Source organism: Euphorbia lathyris, chromosome 1 (genome assembly GCF_963576675.1).
Source record: "Euphorbia lathyris chromosome 1, ddEupLath1.1, whole genome shotgun sequence".
In the NCBI taxonomy this organism is placed as follows: Eukaryota; Viridiplantae; Streptophyta; class Magnoliopsida; order Malpighiales; family Euphorbiaceae; genus Euphorbia; species Euphorbia lathyris.
This window is the reverse complement of record NC_088910.1, coordinates 129,626,069-129,648,386: the sequence shown is the minus strand read 5'-3', so window position 1 is coordinate 129,648,386 and position 22,318 is coordinate 129,626,069. Positions and strand designations below refer to the sequence as shown.

General features: G+C 29.6%; 1 long non-coding RNA gene across 1 annotated transcript; it reads right to left on the bottom strand.

Moving 5' to 3' along the window:
• Positions 1-1,559: 1,559 nt before the first annotated feature.
• LOC136215208 (uncharacterized) lies at positions 1,560-15,114 on the bottom strand. Its single transcript, XR_010682261.1, has 5 exons — positions 14,977-15,114; positions 13,770-13,847; positions 12,509-12,665; positions 12,272-12,401; positions 1,560-1,862 (listed from the first exon to the last, which is right to left on the bottom strand). It is a non-coding gene; the product is annotated as an uncharacterized lncRNA (long non-coding RNA).
• Between the last annotated feature and the right edge of the window lie 7,204 nt (positions 15,115-22,318).

The window sequence follows — 22,318 nt, the reverse complement described above, 5'->3', positions numbered from 1 at the left end:
TTTCGCTTTTTTTTTGTTTGAGTTTTATGTCGGTGGTTGTTGTACATTTGATGGTTGATCTATGAACTGAAGCTTCCTTTTTGCTTCATGTGGCAAAGAACATTGAGATATAGGTGACTTCGAATGAGTAGAAGGTGTTGAATCTAGACTTAGAATTTCTTTTTTAGGTGTAGACAACGTTTTTTGTCAAATAACTTTTATATAGTTCAGCCCCTTCATTTTCTATTACTTCAGATTTGTTCGAATTTGCATGTATTATTATTTTCAGATTCGAGTTGTTTGTAACACGGGATAGAGCAACATATAATTGACCATGCGTAAAAACTGGTTCATCTAAAAATAAACCTTCTTGCTAATAGATTATCAGTTATTTTAAAATAAAACTTACAAATTCAACGTCAACCAAGTTCTTAAAATTGGCAAAATCAAGTTCACTTTGAATCCTTTCCTTAAAATCAAGTTCTTTTGATCTACTAACTTCAGAAAACAGAAAATTATACAAAATGATCAAAACAACAGTTAGCACAACAATTATTTACAAAATGAAAACAAAAAACAAACTTACAAAGTTAAGAAACATACAAAAGCATAGTTAGTGAATAAAAATCTTATCACTTTTCCATTAGATTTCTTCAATTCTTCACTGTTCAAAATTGAACTCCAGGTATCCACAACATTATTAAGAAGATGTTTATTGCCAGAAAGTGATAGAATCTCATGTTTATTAATAAACGCTTGTCCATCACTAAAAAATACATCACTTCAAAACAAAGAAAAAAACTATCCGTATATGCCAAAATAATATATAAATTCAGATAATAGCATAGCTTCAACTTCTTACCTGCTTTCAACAGGACTAAGTGCAAATTCAACAATTCTCCTTTTACGACTATCGATGTTCTTCAACTACTTTGGATGCCAAGAAATAAAAGGAGAACAGAGGTACTTAGATTCTTTAACAGTCCTCTTTCCACGCCCTCCTCCACCATCTTCATTATCAAGACCACATTTCAAAACAATTTGTGCCAACTCTCGACGTAATTCGTTTATCACATCTATACTATATCCCGACCTCCTTCGATCCTTATCCCACTAAAAAACATATCACAATTAAAATCATGCATCAAAACTATAACTTCAACATATCATATATAATGTATGTATGTCTTCATAATAGATTTCTTAGACTAATTACTCAAAAAGGTTGTAGTACAACATGTTCTATATAACTATATCATTTATTCCAACTGAATACATGATTTGTTCCAAATAAATGTATGATTTGTTCCGAGTTAATTTATGATTTATTTCGAGTTAATATATGATTTGTTATAAGTACTTGTGTTTAATCATGTAATCATAAAAAATAAAGCAACTCCTGGAAAAAAATAAGTAAAAACATAACAAAATAAATCATTAAAAAAATAAAAACATACAAACATAAACATAAAAACAATTATTCATAATAAAAAAAACATAGTGAATATAATTAAAAACACTAAATAAAATCACTATCAGGACCTAAAATATCATTATTATATTGCTGAATCTTGTTCTTCGGCTTTTTTTTCTCTTCCTCTAACTCCTCCTTCAACTCTGTTTTCTCCTCATCTGCTTTCTCAATGAAAGACATCACTAAGTCACAAAATAAAGACATGAAATTCTTCATGCCCTTCAGCTTCGTTATGATGTCGTCAACATCCCATTCCATAAAAGTTGCCTCCATATCTTCAATAACCTTAAAAAAGATCATCAGAAATTTCACTCCTGGTTTATGTACTGATTGTTAAACGGGAGAAGAAGACCTCTTTCTCTTCAAAGAACTCGAACTGCTTCCTGACATCTTTGCTTCTATTCAACTTCTATTAAAAAAAATATGAACAATAGAAGCAACGATACTATTTATAGAAGATTATTTAGTCTATAAGAAATAAATAAAGTCAGTAAGATCTTTTAAAAAACGCAATACTTATTTTATTACAAATATTAAAAGTATGAAAAAATAATAAACATCTAAATTTAAAATTAACCTATTTAATTTATCAATTATAGGATGCATTTGAGATATCAAATTTTGAACTATGTTTAATTTTTTTTAAAGAATTATAAACGGAAAGAAGGTTTGTATGAGGGATTAATATATTTTTTTTATAGTTATCCAAGGCCTCCATGTAACTTGAATGCAACGTAGCTGCTGTGGTGTTATTAAAATCAACTACTTCAATGTCGTAGAATTGTTGTAATGTTCTTAATACTGAGTAGCAAGCTTTTCTTTTTTGTTGTGTTTTCACTCTCTGAACTTATACCAAGTCTTTAAAAAAATATAAATAAGTGAAAACAACAATTTTCATTTAATTGATATGTCCAATATAAAATCATGAGTATTGTAAAAAAAGTTTATTTTTTACAATATTGAAAAAAAAAATATTACAATTTCAGAAATTACCAAAATCAGCTGAGTTGATGCTACGAAACGCATTGCTAATGGATTGAAAGATAGAAATAGTTTGATCATATAGTTCTTTAAGAGCATTATATTTTTGATTGAGTATTATCAAGGATTCCATGCCGCTATTGTGAGCAAGCTCAAGTTTTCCCTTCTTCTTAGTTAACTCTAAAATTAATTCGGAACTATAATCATAAATTTCAATATTGTATAATGGTTGTATATATTCAAGGGATCGATAAGTGGCTGAATGTTTAGCATCTTCAATGTTGACCAAGGTATAAACCACTGAAAAAATACATGTGCCAATAGTTAAAAAATTATGTAAAAATATAAAAAATAAGTAAACATATAGTTATAATAAAATATTTACAATGTCAGTTGTTTCTAAACAATAAAATTCTATCTAATCTAAATAATAAGGTCATATCTACTGTAAAAGGTAATCTGAAATATTTATATAGTAATTTTATGCATGCAACATGCATGAATTTTTAGCCGTTGCAATGAAATTAAATGTTGAACAAATTAGAAGGATAGCCAGGCAAGTTTCAATCTATTGACACAAAAAATGTTTAGCTATTGTAATGAAATTAAATGTTGAACAAATTAGATAAACAAAGAAAAACAAATTAAAAAAAGAAAGAGTTGAACAAATTAACCAAATAAGAAGTATGTAAGAGCAAGTGAGGTTGGATGAATGTAAGTGTATCATGTGATGTTTCATTTATAGAAATTTTTATCTTCATGAGAGGGAGTATGATAAATAGCATTAAATGCTAAATAATTGAAGATGTATATATTTTTATCTTGAAAAGTTATTATATAGAAAGTGGGGACATATTAAATAACATTAAATGCTTAGTTTATTTTTTTTTATATATAATTATTAATAAATTTTAAAAAAAAGTACAAATTTAAAGCTTTATTATAAAAATATTATTTTATAGTGTCACATATATTAAATACAACTATTACTTTTAAAATACTAAAAATAAATAGATTTGTAACAAAATAGATAAAAAAAATGTTAACAAATTAGTTTAAAACTCTTAAAAAATAAAATAATTGATGGAAAATAATTTGATACAAAGTCATATACCAATAAAAAATCAAAAGTATATGTGTATAGGAAAAAAAACTCTTTAGTAATAATGTATGTGCATTATTATATATAGATAAGGTAAAACAAAATAAACATTACATTACAATTTGGACACATTAAATGACATATGGTTTTCAAATAATAGGGAAGAAATGGGGACATATTAAATGACATCAAATGTTAGTTTTTTTATATATATATAACTATTAATAAGTTTTAAAAAAGTATGAATTTGAAACTTTTTATAAAAATAGTATTGTATATTGTCTCATATAAATAATATCATGTTATATTTATGTATATTAAAGTCTATATATAGAAACAACTCTATGGTAATAATGTATGTGCATTATTATATGTAGATAAGGTAAAACAAAAGAAACATAATATAAAAATTTGTGACACACATTAAATGACATATTAGTTTGAAATAATAGGGAAGAAAATAGTAAAAATGTGTGTACACTATTGTATGTAGATAATGTAAAAAAAACATAATATTACAATTTGGGACACACATTAAATGACATATGAGTTTCAAATAATATGGATGAAATTATATGGAATATTGTAAATAACATTAAATGTGAAATTATTAAATAAATAATTTTTTTTAATCTAAAAAGTTATTGTATGGAAAGTTATGTGCATTAATTGTACATAAATAATGTCAAATAAAAAAAACATATAACATGACAATTTAGGATACACATGAAATGACATATGATGTCAAAAACAATTATTTCTTGGAAGTTTCAAGACATGAACATCATACTTGCTTTAGACTTTTTTTTATGACACATTATGCCAAAAACAATTATTTTTTGGAAGTTTCAAGACATGAACACCATACTTGTTTTAGACTTTTTTTTTTATATTTTTAAACCTAATAGTCAAATAAGTTATCAAACCATATCAACCACATTAAATGCTATGGTTTTTAAATCAAATACTAACAATTTGAAATACTTGAAAAATGCTAAAAAAAATGCAAGAATATATAAAAGAATTATCTAATAAAAAAATATAGTAAAAATTTTATATTTTTTTCCAAACAATGTGTACTATTTAATTAATTTTACTAATATCAAAAAATTAAATAATATTAAACATTACTCATTAAAAACGACTCAAGATATGGATAAACTTCTAAAAGAAGTTAGATTTAACAAAAACAATAAAAATCAAAATTATATATGTAGAAAAAAAAATAAACAAAATATTTTAATAATTTATGTGCATTAATTGTATATAAATAATGCCAAAAAAACATATAACATGACAATTTAAAACACACATGAAATGACATATGATGTCAAAAACAATTATTTCTTGGAAGTTTCAAGACATGAAGACCATACTTGTCATATCCGGGTCTAAATTTCTAGAATTTATACCTTGATAGTAATATATATTATAATTATTAGGTGCATGATTTTTATTTGGTATTATAGGACAAGTTTGGAGTTAATTTAATGGTTTTATGTGTAAATTAAAAGTTTAGGGTAATTTTTAAAAGATTATATAAAGATGGAGGATCAAACTGGATTTTATCCATATTTGGATATATATGCCAAAGATGATGATGATCATCTTGCTTTTATTTTTTTTCATTTCTTGCATTTCTCTGCCTCTTCGTCTTTTTATCGTTTCTGAACCGTTTCTCCATCGTTTCTTTAATTTACGGAGATTCGACCGTCCAAATCACTTGAAACTTAAACTATAGCATCCTTAAGTATAGATCTAAGTCCTAACCGAAGAGTTTTTAAGTTTCGAAAGCGTTTGGAGGGAAAACGTCTTAGATAGGATTTTGAATGGATGTATTTTCTTCGATTAGGAGCTAAAGTAATTAACTATCAACTATATTTTGAGTTTTATATATACAGATATATATATAATCAAATAAGTTTTAGAAATTGATATTTTAGGGTTATGCAGGAATTTTGTAAAATTGAGGTTTTTCACGATCTTGTTTTTTATTGTGAAATTACGGTTCAAAAGAAGCTATTGATTATGCTTCTATGTGAATGTCATATTTTACTTGATTATGTTGATTTAAGGTTTAATTTGGTTGATTTACATATATACATATATGTTTTTGTTTTCAATATATATCCATATTGAACAAAATGAATTTGATGATTTCTTACGAATTGTTTTTGGATTGAGAAATCTGTTGCGGTTATTGTTGTTATTATTTCGGATTGAAGTCCAAATATAACTTTTATGATATAAAATGGCTAATTGAAGCCAAATGATTTATGGTATGAAATAGTTTGGAATTTGATTGTGAAAGGAATTTTGAGCACGTTATGATTTTATGATTTTATATCTATCGAGAGTTATCCGGATCGGTGGTTCCATATTTGAAGACCGTGTTCAGTGAGGGACACGACCTGCGTACACAGTCTGAAGACCTATTGGGTATGGCAGTGAAGTGTTGGGTAAGACCATATGGGATAGGCAATGTTAAGAGACGTCTCACTTATATATGTGGTTATGGATTGATACTTAAGGGGAGAAACTCGAGGATGGATACAATGTTTTAAGTTCATTTGGATTATGTTTTCGGTTATGATTGATTTTGATATAAGGTTTTACGTTTGATTAAATATGAGTTGGTTTAATAAAACACTTATTTGATTACCATATTTTATAAGGTTTTGAACTCAAGAATGAATACAAGATTATATATATTTTTGGATTTTGGTTTAATCCTTTGACTATATTATGACTTTACGTTTTGAGTATATTTTATAAGGTTTTGATTAAATCCCTTTACAAATGTATATATGTAGCTATGTTAAATAAAATTGGGTTTTATAGCTGATAGTTTCTTACTGAGATTTTTGTCTCACCATTTTCAAATGTTTTAATGTTTTTAGGTGAGAAAGTACAGGATATTGAGAAGGTTACCGACCGTTTAGGCGGGGTTTGCAAGTTGGCTGCTTATTGTGAGAATTATGGTTAGAACTTTGGTAGTTCAATTGTAATATAATGATATTTGGGTTAAATTGGAGACTCCTAAGTATTGATTATGATCTTTCTATTTCATGCCCGATGCCGATTGAGGTCATCTAGGGTCGGCTGTGACAGTTTGGTATCAGAGCTCTAGGTTAAATTCTTCTGACCTAAAGTTGATAGTAATTGAGGAATATCGATATTTGGTGATAGCTAAGACATAATTGATAGTAATTGAGGAATATAGATATTTGAGAAATATAAATATTTGGTGAAAGCTAAGAAATAATTTGAAATTTTTCGAGGATTGAGTAGCTAGCTAATGTAGGGTAGACATGAGATTTGATGGTTAGTAAAATACTGGGTGTATGAAAAATAGTAAATTATTTGATATCTAGGTGAGATATGGGTTATGAGTAAGTCATAACATTGAGCTAGAAATATTAGAGAATTGTCTATATAGGTACTGCTGGAAAATCGGATTCGTACCTGAATCTTGTGATGCATTTTTCAACCAGATATAGGCTGAATCTGTCATGGAGTCCTAAATAAAAGTTCTTTATTATTATCTTATGTTTCCAGGGGTTTTTGAATCGCCTTAATCGGACTCCGTATGAAAAAGTTATGTTGGAAACGACATATGTTGGTCATTTTAGTTTTAAACCAAAATTTGCTTTTTGTTTAATTTTTCTCCTTAGTATGACTTGGAATTGATATTTGGGGAGTTTAATAGTTAGCTGAAAAATATACGTATCTCATATGTGAAGTAAGGTTAGGAGATTTTGAAATGATATGATGAGTTTTGAAGTTAATATATATGTGATTAAGAAAGTGAAAATGTGGAGATTTCAATTAATTGTTTTGGAGGTTGATTATAAATTGGAGATTATGATAGATTGGAGATTATGATAGGAGTTTAACAAGTTATGGAATCTTAATTTGAATAATGATATCTGAAATCAAAGTGCGGATCCGTTGTTGAACTTTATCGGGTAGAGGTTTAGAATTACTGAGAGATATATAAATGATGTTCAGAGAGATAGTGATGTGGTGATCAATGAGAAGTAAAGTGGGAGAATATATTAGAGTTCATGATTTGATGATATATGACCATTTGGTAAGCTTAAATAGTGTTTGAGGAAATAATTAAGATATGAATTTTGAGGACAAATTTTTCTGATCTTAAGCACAGTTTGAGGTAGGAAATTAAGAGATAAATATGTTATAGGAGGATATATAAGTTGATAATTGGTAGTACATGTATTGTTAATAGAAGTTAATTTTAGTTGAAGTTTGTGTGATTATGGTTTAAGTTTATCTAAGGATCAAATTGAGTGTTTATAGGTCAAATAAGAAAATCGAATGATTTTATAGATTTATTGACTTTTATGGGTGTAAAGATATTATTTGGAGTTAAGAAAAAAAACATTGATTATTGTAATTTAGGTACTCTATCTTCCTTGGTTATATGGTTTGGAGGAAAGATTGAAGTTTCTTTAGATTGATAAATGATATATATAGTGGTGATTAAAAAAAAGCATATTAGGTTGATTGATTTTGAGGAGTTAAATGGAGAATTATAAGAGTAATATTGATATTAAGATTTTATGGAAATGAGTCTTATTGATCGGAACTTGTGTCATCATAATGAGGTTTATATTGGTGATACTGATGCTGATGTTGAGGTTTATGAAATGACTCTTATAAGAGTGATGATGATGTTGATGCTAATAATTGAAGATTATAATATAAATAATAATTAGAGTGAAAAAATTATAGCTTTAAGTATTATTATGATGAAATATGATTATATGCGTATGATGTTTATTGATTCGAATTATTTGAAGTTTAAGAAAAATATAATATCATATATATTAACGGTTCAAAAGTAATATTTTTGACGTCTGTAGAACTTGGAGATAAGTGAAATATAGTTGATATGTATGCAATTGATGGAATCAATTGTGATTTAGATTTATTAAAGTGAGATTTGGTGTCTGTTAGGAAGATACGAATGATATTGGAAGTTTTATTGTGGATTATGGTGATGGAATTAACTAAGTTGAAATTGAGAGTTCATAAGAGTTATGTATAAATAATTGTTACAGTAGTGTGGATATGGATAAATGATGGAGTTAATGGACGGAAATATTAAAATTTGTGGTCTTATGATTATAAGGAATCTTGATAATGTGAAATAATTTTGTGATCTTGGAGATTATTTAAGGAAAAGAATTTAGATTAGAGAATGTGAATTTCGAGGACGAAATTTCTTAAGGTGGGGAGAATTGTCATATCCGGGTCTAAATTTCTAGAATTTATACCTTGATAGTAATATATATTATAATTATTAGGTGGATGATTTTTATTTGGTATTATAGGACAAGTTTGGAGTTAATTTAATGGTTTTATGTGTAAATTAAAAGTTTAGGGTAATTTTTAAAAGATTATATAAAGATGGAGGATCAAATTGGATTTTATCCATATTTGGATATATATGCCAAACGAAGATGATGATGATGATCATCTTGCTTTTCTTTTTTTTCATTTCTTGCTTTTCTCTGCCTCTTCGTCTTTTTATCGTTTCAGAACCGTTTCTCTACCGTTTCTTTAATTTACGGAGATTCGACCGTCCAAATCACTTGAAACTTAAACTATAGCATCCTTAAGTATAGATCTAAGTCATAACCGAAGAGTTTTTGAGTTTCGGAAGCGTTTGGAGGGAAAACGTCTTAGACAGGATTTTGAATGGATGTATTTTCTTCGATTAGCAGCTAAGGTAAGTAACTATCAACTATATTTTGAGTTTTATATATACAGATATATATATAATCAAAGAAGTTTCAGAAATTGATATTTTAGGGTTATGCAGGAATTTTGTAAAATTGAGGTTTTTCACGATCTTGTTTTTTATTGTGAAATTACGGTTCAAATGAAGCTATTGATTATGCTTCTATGTGAATGTCATATTTTACTTGATTATGTTGATTTAAGGTTTAATTTGGTTGATTTACATATATACATATATGTTTTTGTTTTCAATATATATCCATATTGAACAAAATGAATTTGATGATTTCTTACGAATTGTTTTTGGATTGAGAAATCTGTTGCGGTTATTGTTGTTATTATTTCGGATTGAAGTCCAAATATAACTTTTATGATATAAAAGGGCTAATTGAAGCCAAATGATTTATGGTATGAAATAGTTTGGAATTTGATTGTGAAAGGAATTTTGAGCACGTTATGATTTTATGATTTTATATCTATCGAGAGTTATCCGGATCGGTGGTTCCATATTTGAAGACCGTGTTCAGTGAGGGACACGGCCTGTGTACACAGTCTGAAGACCTATTGGGTATGGCAGTGAAGTGTTGGGTAAGACTGTATGGGATAGGCAATGTTAAGAGACGTCTCGCTTATATATGTGGTTATGGATTGATACTTAAGGGGAGAAACTCGAGGATGGATACAATGTTTTAAGTTCATTTGGATTATGTTTTCGGTTATGATTGATTTTGATATAAGGTTTTACGTTTGATTAAATACGAGTTGGTTTAATAAAACACTTATTTGATTACCATATTTTATAAGGTTTTGAACTCAAGAATGAATACAAGATTATATATATTTTTGTATTTTGGTTTAATCCTTTGACTATATTATGACTTTACGTTTTGAGTATATTTTATAAGGTTTTGATTAAATCCCTTTATAAATGTATATATGTAGCTATGTTAAATAAAGTTGGTTTTTATAGCTGATAGTTTCTTACTGAGATTTTTGTCTCACCCTTTTCAAATGTTTTAATGTTTTTAGGTGAGAAAGTACAAGATATTGAGAAGGTTACCGACCGTTTAGGCAGGGTTTGGAAGTTGACTGCTTATTGTGAGAATTATGGTTAGAACTTTGGTAGTTCAATTGTAATATAATGATATTTGGGTTAAATTGGAGACTCCTAAGTATTGATTATGATCTTTCTATTTGATGCCCGATGCCGATTGAGGTCATCTAGGGTCGGGTGTGACAATACTTGCTTTAGACTTTTTTTTTATGACATATGATGCCAAAAAAAATTATTTTTTGGCAGTTTGAAGACATGAACACCATACTTATTTTAGACCTTTTTTATATATTTTTAATCATAATAGTCAAATAAGTTATCAAATCATATGAACCACATTAAATGCTATGGGTTTTTTTTTTGAAGAAATGATATGGTTTTTAAATTCAATTACTAACAATTTGAAATACTTGAAAAATGCTAAAAAAATGCAAGAATGTATGAAAGAATTATTTAATAAAAAAATATAGTAAAAGTTTTATATTTTTTTCCAAATAATATGCATTCTTAAATCATACCATCTATGTTAAATATTAAACTATTTTGAACTCAATTAATAAAAAAAATGAATAAAAAATGTGTTTTTAAACATTTTTCTTTCTTATGGAATATTTGTTCATACGGTTTGGAAAACATGTTATTAGGTTTTGCAACGTTAAAAAAACTTAATGAAATTTTTTAATGTGTTTAGAAAAAGGTACTTCTTAGGTTCCTAAAAATTTATTAGGTTTTGTAAATTACATAAAATATATGATATAAGTTTTGTCAAATCATATCTATAAATTAGATGACAACTTTTATTATTACAATTATGAATAAATTGAAATTAAAAATATAAACAAATATATTAAAAACAATTAAATAGTTTCTCATTAAAAAATATCAAAAGGATTATGCATTCTTGGGATTATACATATATTGTTTAATTAATTGTAATAATGATAAATATTTAAAAAAAAATACTAAATGAAACAAATATATATTGCTTATAAAAAATATGTGATGGATTTCAAAGTGTTACATACAATAAATTTTGAGTTTCTTTTTATTATTTTTTGTATTATCTATACACAACTAAATTATTAAATTATATCATTTAAATTGTAACTTTATTCAAAATATATTATCAATAAGTTGCAAAAATTTTTAAAAAAAAACTTTAAATAACATTAAATACATATTTTCTTCTTTATTCAATGATTACTAAATTATTTAAAAATTGTATCGTGGGTTGAAAAACAAAAACAAATGTTCCAAATAAAATGCTTATTGAATTTGAAATTTTTATTTTATACTTTCATTTTTATTTATTTTTCTATGTTCATAAGTAATTTTGTTCTCAAATTAAAAAAATTAAATGATTAAATGATATCTTTTTTATAATTCGATTGTTAAGAAATTTAAAAAGTAAATAAAACTAAAAAAAAAAGCAATACCGTATGAAAGTAAAACTAACAAAAAAAATTTATTTTTTGAATTATTTATTTATCAATTATATACTATTTAATTATCTGCACCATTTACAATTTCTTAATTCATATTAAATGTTAATTTTTTTTTATTTGTATGATTGAAAAAAAGTGTTTGCTTTAAAAAAAATTAAATTCAATTATTAAATATATACCTGTTTAAATACAATCCACATTAAATAATATTTTTTCATATAAAACAGAAAAACCAAAATAGAGAAGGAATGAAAATTCCAAAACTTTCAATCATTGTTTCTAACCTGATCCTAGCTTGAAATATTCTTTATTCTTTATTCTTATCTGGAAATAAGGGATATTATCGAGGCCTAAATTGGACATTTCTTTTAACGTTAAGCTTATATTGATGCTATTTTGTACGTGGAGCTAAATTGATACTTCACTAAAAAAACGCATCTTTTTTAACAGAATTTCATTTTCTAGCTCACCTGGTTCTGGTTGTACAGCTACTTCCTCAACGGAGCTGCGCATTTATGTCTGCATTTCCAAGCAGGCTTGCATTGTTTTTCTCAGCTCATACATTTCCCACTGAATTTTTTCATTCATCGGGTTAACATCCTGTAATAAAAAGAAAAGAAAAGAAAAAGGCATCAGGTTTATAAACTATACAATAATGTGAACTATATTTAAGACTGTAAATGAAGATTAAGAGGTTACATCCATACTTCTAGTTGATGTTCATAATTAAGAGAATTTCCTACTGCAAGGAAGGAAGCCATCGGAAAACGATACCCAGTAAATCAAAACAAACATCAAATCAGAGTTACTACTGCATCTTCTTCTTCATTTATAGATTTCGATTGAAAGCTATTGGAAAGTAAGCTGCAACAGACGAAAATGAAATCAGGAAAAAAACCCATACATGAACCGTAAATACCCGTTCTTCGAATATGAGCAACCCATGACAGTAATAAAAACCTCTAAATTTAGCAACTGCCTAAGCAGAAGAAAATGAAATCAGAAAGTAAGCTGACGAAAATGAAATCAGGAAAAAAAACCATACATGAACCACAAATACCAGTTCTTCGAATATGAGCAATCTGAATATGAGCAACCGATGACAGTAATAATAACCTCTAAATTTAGTAACTGCCTAGACAGAAGGTTCATTGAAAATGAATGTTGTCTAAATAAATGTTGGGTTGTCTAACGCCTAGGTAATGAATTGGGGCACATATGCAAATCTGGTAATAATATTTTTTCATACAAAACAAAAAAAAACGAAAATAGAGAAGAAACGAAAATTCCAAAACTTTCAATCATTGTTTCTAACCTGATCCTAGCTTGAAATATTCTTTATTCTTTATTCTTATGAAATGACATGGGAAAGTAATCTGAAACTGAAGAAGCTAGACGAATTTAACATGGAATCAACATTACAGCTTAAACATGAGGGTTAATCGATACTGAAACAAATAAATTAAGATGCATATGAACTTCAAAAAGTGAAAAACAATAAAAAACGAAAGCACCGGATTTGAAAGTTGCAAGAAAAAATCAAAACCTTCAATTCTCTTCCCTACTAACTAAAATGAGAAATTTCCATAATTCATAACCTGATTGACTAAATTCCCCAAATATCTCACCCAAATCCAAAAGCATGAACACATGTTGCTCCTATTATCCATGACATGATTTTACAAATATAAATAAAACTTTCATCATATTTTCCAGTAGCCTCCCTGTAATTTAAACATATTTTAATACAAATTTAGCATGTAACACATAAAGGCTTCAATTTGACTCTAAGAAAAGAAACAAAGAGCTCATAGATCTGTGTATTTCAACCTTTGAAATGGTTCTATTTTCACTATTTATAAGAAAATACATGCTAAATATCATTAATCAAAAAACTAAATAAACATATCTGGAAAAAAAGAAAGAAAAGTTAAAAGCAATGAAAATTAGAGCTACATAAAACCATACCTGAACCGTACTTAGATACCCGTTCTTGGAGTCGCAGTTTCTTGGAGACGAAGAAAAGGATTGAAGGCGGGCTAGAATCTGAAAATCGAAGGATCATAATACATAAGCATTTGAAGGATTAAGAGTGTAATGATATGGATTTAAATGATAGCAACTATCTAAACAAAAGGGTTCATCGAAAATCATATATGAAGCCCGACATAGAGAGAGAAAGACAACTCTTGAACCTAGAAACCACTCGAAAAAATAACAGCAAAGAAAACTTATTGTTGAGAGGAAAGAGGCGATCCGAAAATGATGCCTGATACAACAACGAATTTCCATCGATTTAATCTTATGAAATGACATGGGAAAGTAATCTGAAACTGAAGAAGCTAGACGAATTTAACATCAAATCAGTGTTACAGCTTAAACAGGAGGGTTAATCGATACTGAAACAAATAAATTAAGATGCATATGAACTTCAAAAAGTGCAAAACAATAAAAAACGAAAGCACCAGATTTGAAAGTTGCAAGAAAAAATCAAAACCTTCAATTCTCTTCCCTACTAACTAAAATGAGAAATTTCCATAATTCATAACCTGATTGACTAAATTCCCCAAATATCTCACCCAAATCCAAAAGCATGAACACATGTTGCTCCTATTATCCATGACATGATTTTACAAATATAAATAAAACTTTCATCATATTTTCCAGTAGCCTCCCTGTAATTTACGCATATTTTAACATAAATTTAGCATGTAACACATAAAGGCTTCAATTTGACTCTAGGAAAAGAAACAAAGAGCTCATAGATCTGTGTATTTCAACCTTTGAAATGGTTCTATTTTCACTATTTATAAGAAAATACATGCTAAATATAATTAATCAAAAAACTAAATAAACATATCTGGAAAAAAAAAGAAAAGTGAAAAGCAATGAAAATTAGAGCTACATAAAACCATTCCTGAACCGAGTCGTAGGTTCTTGGAGTCGAAGAAAAGGATTGAAGGTGGGCTAGAATCTGAAAATTGAAGGATCATGATACATAAGCATTTGAAGGATTAAGAGTGTAATGATATGGATTTAAATGATAGCAACTGTCTAAACAAAAGGTTCATCGAAAATCATATACGAAGCCCGACATAGAGAGGGAAAGATAACTCTTGAACCTAGAAACCACTGGAAAAAATAACAGCAACTGTAATCGGAGGAGAAAACTTACTGTTGAGAGGAAAGGGGCGATCCGAAAATGATGTATGGGTTGCAAAAAGGGGAAAGCGATATGAGAGAACCGACAGTTTAGGGAGGGAAGAAGATAAGAGAAGCAACTGGAAAATGATAGGGAAGGAGTGGCGTAAAGAGAATGCAACCCTACCAAGGCCTAATTTACTGAAAGGGACTTTAAAAACGATGTCATTTTAGATAGATGAGGAGCAGTTTTCCAGAAACTCCAGGGGCATCATAGGGAATCAATTAGAAAACTTGCTGAAAAGACAATAAAACCAGCTGATGATGGAGAAAATTATAAGGGCTCAATTGGAAAATTTAGAAAAAGATGTCCAAAAGACAATAAAACCAGCTAAATAGAAAACAGGGTGAGGATTGTAAGGGTTCAATTGGAAAAAATTGACAAAAAGGTTCCAATTTCACTATTGAGAACATTCAACTTTAAAGTATTAAATAGATTAAGAAATTCTGATTAATGCAATCTTTTAATTTTTGGTAAATGATTAAATCCCTCACGTATTTCATATTTATAGTCAACTCTCTATTTTTATCTGAACTATTTTTTTATTTTTCAAAAATACATTTTTATTTTTTTCATTTTTATCAGCAGCATATTAAAAACAACTAGCTATAAATTATATTAAGAATATTGATATAAATAGTAATTAGAGAACAATTTTCATTAGAAAAATGAGTGAAAACACTTGAAAATAATAATAAAAATACTGTTTACAAAATATATATTTAATGAAAGAGTTAAAAATATATTTTGAATGATAAATTTGTGACCCATCTAACCATATATTTTATATATGAAATAAATTGAATATAAAATAGTGGGAAATGCACATACTTAGGTCTATTTGGCTACTTATTGTTTGTTGTTCCTATTTGTTGGTTACAACTCCTGTTTGCTGGTTGCTGTTTCTGTTTACTGTTGCCTCTAGAAAAGGCTGCTTTTCAAAAAAGCAGAGATTCTCTGCTTTTGTAAAAAACTGCTTTTCAGCGGTAAAAGGCAAACAGGAGGAGTCTAACCAAACATAAAAAATGCTACATTTCAAATGGAAAAGACAAACATGAGGTGAGAAGTTGGTAAACAAACACCCGCTTATATACTTTAGCCAAGTGCCCTTAAACATACAAGCAATTAAATGACCAGGCTGCAAGTCTATGTTTTAGGAGTTTTATACCTTATCGGGGTGTTTGTTAGAGGGGATAAAGACACGGGATAGGGATAAAAAAATTGAGATGAGTTATCCCATGTTTGTTTTAGAGATAAGTTAGGGAAATAAGAGTGGGATATGACTCTTATCCCTCAAATCTTATACCCAAGAGGGAGGTGGATAAACTCCTGCGACTTTAATAGGATGGAAAAGTCTATCTCTTATCCCTCAAATTAATGTTATATAGTTTAAATAAGGTTAAAATAGTAAAATGTATTATTTTATATCTATCCATATCCAACATACCAAACATTGAATAATAATTCTCGATTATCATATCTTATCCTTATCCCAACCATTTATTCTTATGTCTATCCCAACCTTTCTCCCTATCCCTATCCCAATAGTATACTAAGCGACCGTATTTGCTTTAAATATTGGGGACAATTACAAAACTAGCACATTTTAAGGTGCTAGTTTTCTTTTCTAACTCCTTTTGAAAAACTCACCAAAACTAACACATTTCATTAACAAAATTCCAACCTTGCCCTCATCTCTAACTCTAACACTCCGCTCCCCGCTCTTTAACATTCGAACTTCCATCTCTTTAGCCTAACACCCCGCTATCCCTCTCTCTAACTTTCCGGCGATTCATTGCTCGATTCTGTAGATTTCATCCGGCGAATCTCTATTACTTCGAGTGAACATGGCGAGAACACGAAGCTCAGACAACGAATCGAATTCAGAAGGAAGGACGAAAAAGAGGGTAAATAACTTGACTTTACATTTGCGATTCTCTCTTGTATTGTATGTACATTTGTTGGGTTTGAGAAGTAATCTTTCGTTTCGTTTCATTTACTTCTTCTGGTGTTAGGGTTTATCTGGGTTCGTCTGGTGTTAGGAAGTAATTCGGTTTGGTCGAAATGCGCCGATATGTATGTTCTATCGACAACCTAATTGTAGATAATACATAGATATAGACAGCCTAATTGCCGATAAAATATAGATACCGACGACCTAACACTAGTACAGAAATGGCCTATGGCCACGGTCGTTTAACATCATTAGCCACTGTTGTACGACCGTGACCAAAAGAGGCGTGGCAAATGCTTGGTATCTTTAGCCACGGTTGTTCGACCATGGCCAAAGGGACATATTAGAGTCGGTTTTTACATATAACCGACTCTAATGCCCGATGTTTTAGCCACGATTGTTACAAAAAGACGCGACTAAAGGGATCTTTAGCCACAATCTTTTGTAACACCCGACTCTAATGCTCTAATCATTAGAGTCGGTTATAGAAGAACCGTGGCTAATGATAAGAGTATTGGAGTCGGTTTTTCTGCAACCGTGGCTAATATCAATTGTATTAGAGTCAGTTGTTACGAACAACTGACCCTAATGTTATTGTTTTTAACAATTCTACATCAACAGGTTCAAATTAAACCTGCTTTATTTTTTTGTATTAGTGTAATCGAAATTGATTCTAATGTATTACTGAAATTAAATGCAAAATCAATAAAAAAATGTACACAAATATAGGATAATTAATTAACCTGATATATATATATATATATATACAACCTTTGATTCAACATTCACAAATTCACAGTATTTTCAAATATTTAACCAACTGTATATTATTCCGAATACAAAAAAACTGAGTTATATACTCATTACTACTTTATCATACTACTCTCTACAACAAGATGTTAAACATAACTAGGCATAATCAAAATAAATTTCAATAAGCTTCAAAAGTTGATCAATAATCAAAATCCTGCCAGAACACCTTATGAAGATGATAAGGGACACGAGCAACATCAAAACATCAGGCCTAATCAGCAGCTACCATAAGAAATATTGCATTAACACAATAATAATATAAACAAGAATAATGACTTAAGAACAATGTTATATTACAACATACCTAATTCATGACGCAACATAAGGACATAAACCTGTCATGGAACCGATTGAACTAAAAGCTCGAACTGATAGTTAAGGCCCAATCATATATTTTATATTAATCTCCAACACACTCCCACACGCAAATGTCCCTTGGGCTTGCAGCATAAAAAGAATAACCAAGTAAACTTGCTATAGTGATCATAAAAAAGTACATAGAAGCGATAATTATCATGTGAAAGAACAGGAGTAGGTCCCCATACATCAGAACATATTAATTCCAAAGGATTAGATGCAACAAAATTGGATAAATTGAAGGGAAGGCGATGTGCCCTACTAACACAACAGGAATCACAAAGGGAACTTTTATTATCATCAAATGAGAGATTATTCAATGCAAGTGTTTTTCTAACAATAGGATAATTAGCATATCCCAAGCGAGCATGCCATAAAGGAAGACTAATATTAAAAGCTTGAATTGGAGTTTGATTTGATGATGGTAGTGACATGGTGTAGAGGCCATTTTTAAGAACTCCTCGATAGATTTCCCTCCTTGTCTTCAAATCCTTCAAAATAAAATGGTCAGCAAAGAATTCTATTGAAATAGAATTAGAATGGGTTAGGGACGAGACTGATAACAAATTATTGACAGTTTCAAGGACTCGAAGAATATTCTGAAAACCAACAGACATATTTTGAATAGGAAATTGAGAGTGACCGACATGAGTAATTGGGATAGAAGAGCCATTACCTACTACAACTTGTTCTGGGCCATCATATTCGCTATGAACATGGAGATTATCCAAGTCTGCTGTTAAGTGATGAGTTGCACCGGAGTCCATGAGTCAATCTGATGAGGTGGTGTTTGAGGTGGTAGCCATATTGGAAGCTGGTTTGAATGTGCCACGGGTGTTACGATTGAATTTTGGGGATGGACATTGTCGAGATATGTGACCAGTACCTTTGCAGTTGTGACATGTGAGAGTGGAAATGTCTAGAGGAGCCGAGGTACTGTTGCATGGTCGGCTACCAGAGTGAAAATCGTAGTGGGAGCTACGGCCTGGGATGTAATATCGACTTCTGCCTCTCCCACGGTTAGGTGCTCGGGCTGTGTAATTGACAGAAGGGGAAAAGGAGGAAAATGAATTTTCCCGATTTAGCTGTCTTTCCTCACTATGAAGAAGGCCTATCAGATCATCAAAGGAAATTGACTCTAGACGAGCCTCAAGAGCACGAGCAAATGGTCTATAGGCAGTGCCCAGACCATCAAGAATAGCAGCAACAAGATCATCTTCAGTGATCGGATTTTGAAGGGCGGTTAATTCATCATTGATTGATTTTGCTTTTTGCAGATATACAGAGATACTATCATTCTCTCTACGAAGATTGTGAAGGCGATGTTTAAGGTCACGTATCTGTGACCGGGAACCAGTGGCATATGCCTTAGTTAGTTTATTCCAAGCAGCAGAGGCTGTTTCAGCACCAACAACCTATGAGAGTACACTGGATGATAAAGAAGAAATTAACAGACTCAGAACTTGTTGATCCTTCTGTTCCCAGATATCATACTCCGGATTATCAGCTCCGGTGGGCAACTGTTTTGGTGGTGGTGTTTTGGTTGCATCAAGATGATGTGCCAACCTTTGGCCTTTGAAAAGAGGCATCAATTGAGTTTTCCACAATAAATAATTTGTGGAAGTTAATTTTTCTGAAATTTGGGTAGAAATGGAAGAGAATGGATGATGAGATGCTGTGTTTGTTGAATTGAGAGTGGCGGAGGAGGTTCCATTTGCAGCAGCCATGGAAATTTTAGAGAGAGAGTTTCAAAATTTTAGAGAGAGAAAGGAGCGGGGTTGATTAAACCACGTGAAGGCTCTGATACCTTGTCATGGAACCAATTGAACTAAAAGCTCGAACTGATAGTTAAGGTCCAATCATATATCTTATATTAATCTCTGACAAAACCGTGATGCCCAAATATCCAAAACCTCATTAAGCTCTTCCTCGGTATACGGTGAAGTTCTTCAGTTGAAAAATACCAGGATTAAGAAAAACAATGAATAGTTGAAAAGTCTACTTTTCCACTGCACTACAAACAAATATCAGGATTAAGAAAAAAAATGAACAGTTGAAAAATCAGAGGGGGAAGCAAAGCAATAAGAACATAGACACACACAGTGAAGCTATCCAATACAATAATATAAAAGCAAAATGTTGAAGAAAATCCAAAAGATTGAATGCGAACTGACAGTTTGTACAAGAGTGGATTACTATTTAATGAACAATGCAAAAGGTACCTGTAAAATCAAGTAGGGTATACCTCAAGATATGCTTGCACCCTTTTGCTGCAACTTATCTGTGTGAACGAGAAGTGTAGCTTTGCGATAAAAAAATTCACAGCAGCAGTTGATATTAGATCTGTGAGAGGAACAGACTGCCAACCACTATCAGAGCCAAGGATCTGCAAAGTACAGAGAAATCACAGTTGAAAAAATGCATGTTTGGATCTTTATCTAGTGCACTATTTAACCAGAAATTAATTACACGGCACAATCTCTTTCAATACCCTATCAAATAAAACAGTTACTGAACAAAACTTCTGAAAAGGGAATAAAAATTGTGTACATCTAATGGAACTTGAACTTGAAGTGACAGTTCAAAATTATAACCCACAGCCTAAAGCATGTATTAAGAAATCAATGTGGTTAGGTGTTGACCACATTTAACAAGGTTACCTATGTGTCAATGCTATGTGCTCTTACAAGGTAAGATCTGATCCTTTGAAGCATCAACTTGTCTATTCACCCTCAAATGGATACATGATAATCTTATTTCTCTGTAGTGAGAGATATATGCTGGATCAGTTAAAATGATAACACTGCTCCAAGGCATTGTAACTAAAATTTGCACTCGGATTAAGGATCACAAAAAACTTTAGTATGCAATTGAACATAGAAAGGATGACCTATTACATATAAAACTTTAAGTGGTGGTAAGACAATTAGGTTATAAGTTACAAATCAAAGTTCAAAATCAACGGATTTTTCCTAAAAATAATGCTAAAAGTCGAAATAATCCCTGGTCAAATGTGTGGTTTAAAATAAAGACCCCTGTAATGCTCCTTTTTGTCTGACATGGTTAGTGGAAACCGGTGAGCGAATCACCGGTTTCAAAATAACAAAGAACCCGGTAAATGATTTACCGGGTTCACTGTCATGTCTGCTAAAAGCAGACATGACAGACTAGAGACCGGTGAATGATTCACCGGTTTCATAGGCGTGCGAATAATATTCGCACGCCAACTCTGCTTCCACAGAGGAAGCAGAGTCATATTTTCGAATTATGAAGGGGCAAAAATGTTGTTTTGCCCCTTCATAATTCGAAAATATGACTCAAATTCCTTATATTATCATTACAATACCCCCTAAAAATTCATTTATTCAATTCCAAAACATTTCTTCTTCTTTTCACAATCCTCTCTTCTCAACTCCTATCTTCCTTATACTTCTCTTCTTCAAGTATTCTACATACTTCTCTTCTTCAAGGATTCTACATACTTCTCTTCTACAAGGTAATTGATACTTCTTAATTTACTTTTCTAATTAATTATATTGTTAATACTTGCATGATCATGTTTTTTTTTTTGAGGAAAAACTTGCATGATAATGTTAATACTTGTATAATTTATAGTTCCAAGTAATTAAAATGTTTATATTAGATGATAGTAAAATGTTAATACTTGTATAATTTACTTTTCAAATATATTTTTAGTTAGTAAATTAGTGTTTTTAGTTAGTAAATGAGCGTATTTAGTTAAATAAAGATCTTTTAGTTAGTAAAAGAGTGTATGTATTTTAGTTAGTATATATAAAAGAATGTAAATTAAATTAGTATAATTAAAATTGTTTATGTTTGTTAGTAAATAAGTGTTTTTAGTTAGTAAATGAGTGTTTTTAGTTAACTAAATATCTTTTAGTTAGTAAAAAAGTGTATATCTTTTAGTTAGTGTATATAAAATAGTGTAAATTAAATTAGTGTATATAGTTAAATAGTTTAGATTTGTTAGTAAATATAATTTTAGTTAGCAAATGTGTGTTTTTAGCTAATTAAATATGTTTTAGTTAGTGAGAAAGTATATATTGTAGTAAATTTAATTAACTAGTATATTCTAGTATATTTAGTAGATGAATATATTTAGTCAACTAAGTATATTTAGTAGATAATAATGTATGAAAATATTTTTCTTTGTTAGTAAAATTATTTTTA